The sequence below is a fragment of the Galeopterus variegatus genome, unplaced genomic scaffold, assembly GCF_000696425.1.
Source record: "Galeopterus variegatus unplaced genomic scaffold, G_variegatus-3.0.2 Scaffold4503, whole genome shotgun sequence".
Lineage (NCBI taxonomy): Eukaryota > Metazoa > Chordata > Mammalia > Dermoptera > Cynocephalidae > Galeopterus > Galeopterus variegatus.
Genome location: NW_007730614.1, coordinates 46,686 through 54,698, shown reverse-complemented (window position 1 = coordinate 54,698; position 8,013 = coordinate 46,686). Strand labels below are relative to the sequence as shown.

The window sequence follows — 8,013 nt, the reverse complement described above, 5'->3', positions numbered from 1 at the left end:
CAGGGGCCAGCCCGGTGGCGCACTAGATAAGTGCGCTGCTTGGGAAGCGCGGCGGCGCTCCCGCCTGAGGGTTCAGATCCCACATACAGACCGGTTCCTGCTCACTGGCTGAGCGAGGCGTGGGAGCAACACCGAGGGTTGCGATCCGTTGCCAGACACGGAAAAAGACAAAAGACAAAAAAAAAAAAAAAGAATATGTACCTATATACATAGAAAAAACACTAAGAAAATACTGTATATTAAAGTGTTAGTGGATTTCTCTGGAATTAATCATTTCTATTTTCTTCTTTTGGTTTCTTTTCATATCTTCTACAGTAAAAATTTATTGTTTTCATGATTAGACAAATGTTAAAATAACTATTACTATTATAAAGCATTTATATCTAACATTGATGTTATGAGAATTAATTGAAATAATGTGACTTAAATATAGTGATTTGTTATTGTATTTTTGGTGTAAACTTTGTTTCCCTCCTTGAAAAGGCTAAATAGATTTGTAGTAATGAAAGCATGTAGGGTTCCTTTGCTTCTGTGACATATGGATTTTTTTCTTTTAGCACTTCAGTGAGGCAATTGAAAACATGTTCTCCATCACCATTTATCAACTTCTCACAAATCCCTGTTGGAAAAATTAGTCAAAATCATGGTAATGCCAAGAAAACCCAATCCTCCTTCAACCACTCTCCTGGGCTTAAAATTTAAAAAAAAGAAAATTCAAAGATCAAAGGTTCGGATCCCCATACTGCCAGCTGCCAGGGGGGGCGGGGGGGGAATTCAGTGCTAGGCTGTGTAATCTAAAATAGACCTCTAAGGCAAAAGATTAAATTAGGGATTCTGGTTTAGCTACCCAGCAAGACTGACATGGGATAGCATTCCTACTGTTACAATGGAAACAAATGAAAAAGAATACGTAGAAAAAGAATACAAAAACCTAGGCAGCTCGTAGTTAGCCAGAGTGACTGGATGAATTCAGCAACTTCTAAGTAAGTTAAAAATACACAGGACACTGGCCAAACTTTCTAGAGAAACGTCAAGGATTTCAATTCCCATACTGCCCAAAAACCAAAAAAAAAAAAAAAAATCTAGAAAAAGCCACACACCAGCTAAGGTTTTAAGTCAAACTCTCCAAGTTGGCACCAGAGGCTACTACGACTACCCGGCAATCCTATTTCTTTAAAAAACCATCCAATATTTTTTACACATTGAAGCAGCAAGGCTGGGGGAGCCTCTTTCGTGTGTAATAGTGAATTCCAGTACTTCAGTTCAGATTTAAATCATTTACCTCAGGGTTCCAAACAGTCTGGAACCCTAACGTAAACCCTCCTTCCGGGTGGCAGCTTGTAGAGAAAAGAGAGTCTTTGAAAACTCAAAAGCACCCAACAAATGTAAGGGCTTATTATCTTTCTTCCCCAACTGTGGAGCAGTCAAGAGAAATTAACCCTCCTGTTTGTTAATCTCAATAACAGGCTTTAACTGATCTGTAGCCATGGATGGCTCAGATAATTGCCCTAATTAGTTTGGTATGGAGGGAGGCAGGGGCAGGGGCAGGGGGGATTTGGAGCTCAAGTTATTAAGCCTAAATTAAAAGAAAAAAAATAAAGAACTTCTGCCTTGTAGATTTAACATATGGATTCCAGATGTTATGGAAGAAATTTTACTGCTAAACTTTGTAAGCCACTTTTTGTAGTTAAGGACAGGATTGGAAAGGAAGGCCTCAGGGTTCTCGTGACTGTTAAGAGAACTGCTCAGGGCATATGTATGTGGATGTGTATCTATCTGCAAACTGAAAACAAGCAAAAACTAGCAACAGGGTCTTAAAATCCCCCTAGCCTCAAGGGGGGTGGGGGTGAGCTCAGAGGAGTTATTTCTAGGTTGGTTTCTTATAGCTTTGCTGGCAGACAAGTCACCTCCTTAATTGGAAATGACTGTTTTGTTATTTCATTGCAGTTTCCCTCAGGAATTCTAAGTTTAAAATGTTAATGCAAACTCCCCTTCCTGGTAGGGAAGGTTGCTAGAATTTAGGTCCTATTTAGAAACAAAGACAGGTGATTATACCAGGAAAAAGCTACACGTTTACTTTAATGATATGGACCAAATCTCTGTTTCTTCTCCTTTTTCAGAAAATGGTAAACATAGGGCAAGGAAGAGGAGTTACAGACCCTGCGTACCAAAATATTACAGACACACAGGAAATTACTTTTTAAATTCAGGCTGTAAACCTGTCATTTCATGGGCTTGCCTGTGAGCCTAGAAAAGGCAGGAGAAGATCACATTGAAGACATTCCTATGTTCTAGGAAGACTGTCATGGAGGACTCCTGGAGGCCTTCCCACACCCAGGTGCTATGATTGTCTAAACTCAAGCCATAATTCGAAATGTTAGAGGAAAGCCAGTTAAATTTGAGGCAAAATTTGTGGCTTAAAGTTGTCTACTTTACTTAGAAAAATGTAGACTTTGAAAGACAAGTGAAAAGCTAAAAAATATTTTCAGAGGGATAGGGATATATTCTCAGCCCTGCTACTATATATTAAGGCTTTTAATTGAAGATCTCCAAATATGTAATAAAGAAGCTACTAAGTCCTTGAAATATGCATTAATCTTCCTAAAACATTTATGTATTGACTTTACAATATCTAATCCATCTGAAAAATGTTTCTGGCTTTTAAATCCATGCTGCTCCTCTCGTTAGTGAGCTGCTTTTAGATTCATTAATTCTCCAAATATTTGTATTCTGAATGCCTTCCAAGGGTAAGACATTCTTTGAATCAAACACACACAAATAAATGAACCAATCTACTGGCTGAGTCAGGCATTCGTCTCCCCTGCAGTGTAGGAGTAACTGCACTCGCCCTGGAGCCAGACTGCCTGGGTCTCCCGGCTCGACCACCTTCAGCAAATTCCTTGACCTTTCTCTCTGTACCTCTGTTTTCTGCCCTGAAAAGCAGGGTTAGTAATAACAGCTACCCCACTGAATTAAATGAGCTAATACACATAAATCACCTAGAACAATGCCCGTTCTCTCTGTACCTCTGTTTTCTGCCCTGAAAAGCAGGGTTAGTAATAACAGCTACCCCACTCAATTAAATGAGGTAATACACATAAATCACCTAGAACAATGCCCGGCTTGTAGCAAGTATTCAATAAATGTTGACTATTCATTTAGTACTGAGTATAGGGGAAAAGCAATGTAGAGAAATATAAACAAGGTGCAAAAAGGAGGAAATACTTAAGCTGATTCTTGGAGAAAAGAGAGAATTCACTAGGTAGATGGAGAAGGGGCAGGCCAAGCAAATGGTATAAGTGGAGGCATAGAACCATGAAGTTAAATAGCACATCTGGGGAATTATAAATGATTCATCAGAGCTGGATTAAGAGGTGTGTGAGAATGAGGGGGTAGAAACTACAGAACTTACTGACCAAACCTTTGTGATGGGAAGGAAAGCAGAGGGCAGATTTCTGGGTTGATGGTGATGCCATTAACTGGAAACAAAATATGGGAAATGGTGTGGATTTTGACACAATGTGTTTGGTTTTGGACATATTGTAAGGGAGGGACCTTTAAGACTCAAATGGCAATGTACAATTGGATACACAAATCTGGGGCTTTCCAAGAGCACTGTGGCAAGCTGTACAGTGTAGGGAAACATCAGAGTGTTACTGATGGTCGCCATGAACGTGGCTGAAATCCTCAAGAACCAGAAGAATGAGAAGAGGAACAATGTAGGCTACTCTGGCATTCAAGGGCAGTTGGCAGAGTAGGAACCAATGAGAACAGAGAAGAGAACCAGGATATCATGGGCACCTGGAAGTAAAATGAGTTTTACATCAGTTAGGATGGTTTTGGCTGATGATGACAAAAAACTTAACTCAAACTGGTTTAAATCATCGAGAAGACTTACTGGCCTTAAAACTGAAAACACAAGCCTCTGGACAGAGGAATAGCATTTTGCCAAGACAAGATATCCGATCACCCCTAACCTGGGGGTGAGAAATTCAGCTTACCTTCAACATTTACCAGTTACATCGAGTGCCTGCTATGTGCAAGGCATTGTTCTAGTCAGTGAACAAAAAGTCCCTCCTTTGTGGACCGTTCCCACAAGTGCTTCTTGGTATTTCTCTCTCTTTCATTAAAATGCAATGCTTCAATGCTTAAACTGGAAAAACTATCTATATGGAGGGAGATGAAGAAAGAAAGCTTTAGAATTTGATGAAAACTCCAAAATATTTGCTGGGAGTTTTAACACATCATCGTAGGAATGTCTAGAACTTCTGTACTCTTGATTCATTTGTGTTTAGTTCAGTGTCACACTGGGGTCATGCTTTATTGGTTGATGGCACTTCCTAGTATATACCATAGATATCCAATTTTTTCACTATACTAAAACTTCAATCTTTAAAAAAAAAAATTCTTGCTTTAGTAATTACTTCAATTTTGAGATTCAAAATATCTGCAAACCTAGAGGATGAGCACCTATAAAATTGGTTTTTCTAAATTCAAGATATACTGGAAGCCATCACATTATTACGCTCCTTCCTCATTCTATAAAACACCATGGCTGACACAATCACTTTTGCTTACCTTTGCAAATTTGTCTACTTGATCCATGTTTCTAACCAAACAAATTTTATATACTTTTCCAACTTTTGGCTTCCAGGACAGGGGAAAAAAGTTTGCAGATTTTTTTTTTTTAAACTCAAAGACTAATTGATCTAAGTTGGGAGTATGAATGTGCAGTGGCCTGTAATTTTAATTCTTTTCTCTTGAAGGCATAAGAATCATGGAAAGATTAATGCAGTGTGTAACCTCTGCTTTTTATTGTTCAATATTGTTTTATTGCTACAATAAGTGCACTGCCTTTTGGACTGTAGAACTCAAATCAAAGATTACATCTTCCCAACAGTCCCTTATTTTGTTAAGTTCTACTCTATGTGAGATAGTGTGAAAATACTTATTGGTCTTCATCTCCATCTCCTGACATACAACTCCTAAAATCCTTAGACTCTCCTTTCGTATGCTAATAATGGCTGGCAGCCCGTGGGTAGCTTCAGGATGGGAGCTGGTCACAGGAAAGACCAAGGACTTTGAGTCCCACCCCCTCACCTCCGGGGACGGGGGAGGGACTGAAGATTAAGCTGATCACCAGTGGCCAGTGATTTAATCAATCATGCCTATGTAATGAAGCCTCAGTAAAAACCCAAGAGAACTGCTATTCTGAAGAGCTTCTGGATAGCTGCACTCACCGTGTGCTGGGAGGGTGGTGCACCCCAGCCCATGGGAATGGAAGCTCCTGAGCTCAGGACCCTTCCAGAACTCGCCCCATGTATCTCTTAATCGGACTGTTAATTTGTATCCTTTAAAATAGCTTTTGTAATAAACCGGTAAACGTGTTTCCCTGAGTTCTGTGAGCCACTCTAACAAACTAATTGAACCCAAGGAGGGTGTTGTGGGAACCCTGATTTATAGCTGGTAGTTTAGAAGGTCCAGAGGCCTGGGCTTGCAACTGGTATCTGAAGTTGGGGGAGGGAGGGCATCTTGGGGACTGAGCCCTCAATCTGTGGGATCTGAGGCTATCTCCAGGTGGATAGTGTTGGAATTGAACTGGAGACACCCACTGGTTCTGCTGCAGAACTGCTTGCTTGCTTGCCAGTGGGGAGAAATCCCCACATATTTGGACACAGAACTCAGTCTTCTGTGTTGATTGATTGTTGCTGAGTAAGAGCACAGGATAAACAGTTTGTGTTTTGTGTTCTTCCACACAATATGCACAGCATTAAAAATAGGAGCTGGGTGGAGAAAACATGTAGACGTAGGGCTGCCAGGTAAAATATAAGATGCTTAGTTACATGTAAATTTCAGATAAACTTTTAGTACAAGTATGTCCCGAATATTGCATATGCGTTTACCTGAAATTCAAATTTAACTGGGTGTCCAGTATTTTTATTTGCTAAATTTGGCAACCCTTTGTAGAAGATCCTTACTATTTAATAGGGAAATTAACGAATAATCATAATATAAGGAATATATGATAAGTGCAGTCATACAGTAAGGGGAGAAAAAGATCTCCACCAATCAAAACATAAGAGTACCTGGAAGATACATCAATTGATACAGTTCTTGAAAGATCACTATATTATTGGTAGGCAGGTGGTTTGAAATGTCATGATTTGGAGTTCAAGTGTCTTGGGTTAAATTCCAAATTAATCACTCATTAGCTGTTTAGCCTTTGACAATTACTCAAGCTCTTTTATTATAAAATGAGATATTAATATCTACTTTACCAGGCTGAATATCAGAGATACCATATGCACAAAGCACGTGGAACACAGGAGGCACTCCCTAAATGCTAATACTTATTATTACAACTTAAAACATCACATGGCAAAGAGGGTACTTGTCACAGACAAATATTCAAATGTTAATGTTATACAATAATTGTAATATTGAATAAGTAATTTTATTTCCATGATCTATTTACACTGTACAAACACTGTTGAAAAGCACCCTACAAGTTCACAGTACATTATAATATATTTACTTTAAAAATATATTCCTTTATAAAAGGTTCAAATGACATTGGCAGGTCAACATGTGACAAGACTCTCAAAGCATGTCATCAATTCTGTGATAGCAGAATGCTTCCAAGTGTTGTCAATTTCACAATCACAAGTCACCATTTAAGTTTTAAATACACACAAGTTTTAAATAATGAATGAATTCTACAGTGGACAGTTCTTGAGGCAATACTTATTAGCTCATAACATATATACTTTCACGGAGATGTTATGTCACAATAATCCACAATATCAACTTAATCTGTCTAAAGAAACATTTCAACAAGTGTAGTAGGAGTCCAGAAATTCTTGTTATTTGTTATTTTCTACTTTTTCTTCTTAGCTGGTTCTCCTGGTTCTATTTTGCGCTTTTTAGAAGCATGCTCATCTTTTTCATCATCTTTGAATAGGAAAGAAAGAATTTCAATTAGTAATTTAAAAGAACCCAAGTTAAGCATTAAAATCTTCTTGGCTTTATGCTAAAATCATCACTCTCATCAATAATCTTTCTTTCAAAGTTTGCCAGTAAAGCCAGAAATAAGCTTTCAGAATTCTGATTTTAAACTACAGGTGAAAATAACCAATTTATTTTCAATTGAGATAATACAAAATTCACAAAGTGACCCTTTAGTGCTACATTAAGGTAGCTTAAAAGATGTGATTCTATTTCAAGAAAAATCAGATTTGTTCTGAAAAAGCTGCTCCCAAATATTCTACCGTATACACATTATGTATATTTAGATACTCTTTGTAAGAATACAGCATATTGTTTTCTTTTTACAAAAAATAGATGTTTAACCATGACATTATTTAAGTGGCTATCAGCTATCCTTTTCCTTTCAATCTGCTTTTTCTCCTCCAAAAACTCTCCCTAACTCATTTCCCCCCGCCCCCACAAATCTTTATATTTTGAAGTTAAAAAGCATTCACAAGTAGAGGTTTCACTGAATCTCTATGTTCAATTTTGACCTGTGTAGTTAGTTCTAATTTCCCCCCTGTTTCTGGGAGGATCAAACCATTCTATTGACAACAAGAAAAACACATATCTTTCTCCCCCTTCACATTATAGAGAATTTGGAGGGGAAGGGAGGCTAGAAAAGAACTTTACATTAAAACAATGTCCTTTACACTTTCCTAAAATCTTTTTTTTCTTTCCCTTTTTTTGTCTTTTTTCGTGACCGGCAACGGATCGCAACCCTCGGTGTTGCGCCCGCACCTCGCTCAGCCAGTGAGCGGCCTGTCTGTATGTGGGATCCGAACCCTTGGCGGGAGCGCCGCCACGCTCCCAAGCGGCGCACTGTAGCAGTGTGCCACCAGGCCGGCCCAACTTTCCTAAAATCTTTTTTTTTTTTCCCTTTTTTTGTCTTTTTTCGTGACCGGCAACGGATCGCAACCCTCGGTGTTGCGCCCGCACCTCGCTCAGCCAGTGAGCGGCCTGTCTGTATGTGGGATCCGAACCCTT

At 38.9% G+C, this 8,013-nt stretch overlaps 1 pseudogene; it reads right to left on the bottom strand.

Annotated features, from left to right (window-relative positions):
* Nucleotides 1–6,215: 6,215 nt before the first annotated feature.
* Nucleotides 6,216–7,509, bottom strand: LOC103603210 (annotated as a pseudogene).
* Nucleotides 7,510–8,013: the final 504 nt, after the last annotated feature.